This window comes from Oryzias melastigma, linkage group LG10 (assembly GCF_002922805.2).
Source record: "Oryzias melastigma strain HK-1 linkage group LG10, ASM292280v2, whole genome shotgun sequence".
NCBI lineage: Eukaryota > Metazoa > Chordata > Actinopteri > Beloniformes > Adrianichthyidae > Oryzias > Oryzias melastigma.
The window spans coordinates 4,046,799-4,048,225 of NC_050521.1; positions in this window are offsets into that span (position 1 = coordinate 4,046,799).

Sequence of the window (1,427 nt, forward strand, 5' to 3'; positions counted from 1 at the left end):
TAAGAGCTAAAGCCATATGAGCTATGCAACCATACATGCCGCTGACACCGCTGTCAGTCAGTATCATAGACTGTATATAAAATAACTGGACAAAGCAAGCCCCCTACTTCCGTGTTCCATATAGGAAGTACCACTGGGTTGCAAAAAGGCCAAAGTCCCATTGACTTACATTGGGAAACAGACAGTTATTTCTCAGCCATTTTATATGTCAGAATCTGTCCGTTCTTACAACTTTGACAAATGTCTGTTCTGTACATTGTGCTTTTAACTGCAAATTTTTAGAGACCATTTTATTTGACATTTTTGGGTTTTATTATTAATTTTTAATATGAAGTCACTGTGTTTCCAGAGGAGCAAATTCTACCACAGCTCTTTCAATACTTGTCTAATGTTTTTATTTTGTATGATGTTGTTGTTCACACTGAAATGTTTGGAGTTGTGTGTATGTGTGAATGTAGCCACGCAGCCACTGGCACTGTGAAATCCAAGACAAATTTCCTTAGGGACAATAAAGTATATTTGATTTGATATTTGAATAATCATTCTTCCTCTGCTGCTTTCTGCTTAACTTCTTTTTTCTAATCCTAATTTTTTTTAAAGATTTTTTTTTCATTATCACCAGTTATTAGAGTTATAAATTGACCAATCAGATGGCTCAATAAGCGTTTGTGGGTCTGACGTCGAACGTGTGGGGGATTTGATTGACAGATGACGGGTAGCCAATGGGAGCAGACTTCATCAATGCGGTCGGTGAAGACCTTTTAACACCTACTTTACAATTCAACAATGTACCAATCATTGTCCTACTGTTGTTTTCCTCAATGGAATGTACCATGCAGCAGTTTAAAACAACAAGAGGAGCATGCTGTCGACATTTTTAGATGAGGATTTACTCTGTAGAAATAGATTTCACTCTGAGGTTATGTGCTTTGGACTTTTTTGTTTGTTTAACGTTCGTTTTTCTTTATTTCACTGTTTTGATTGTAGCTTATAAATTATAAGTTGCGTATATGCGCATAAAATCACCAACCAAAGTTTCATCTTCGCCGCACTTTTCCAGCTTCAGCCTGAATTAGACGCAGCCGTCTGAGGAGCGCGAGACAAACTTGAAAGGACCTGGTCGTATTTTCAAACAGAAAAAAGATCCAGCTGTTCACTTGTTAGGATGGTTATTTATTTTAAATACCGCTGAACGCGCTTCTCACGTGCATCTGATCAGACTGTAAACCTGCATGTGAAGTAATGCTGCTGCGGCTCGCGCGAGGGGGCCGCGCGCAGTTCGGGCACGGCGTCACCCAAATGCTCCTTTTATCTCCCGTGGTAGAGGCGTGGAAAGAGGTGGACGGTTGCAATAAACTCACTCCTGATTGGCGACAGTACTTCCTGTAGATTCCATGACTCAGATATGACTCAGACCAATCGCTGAA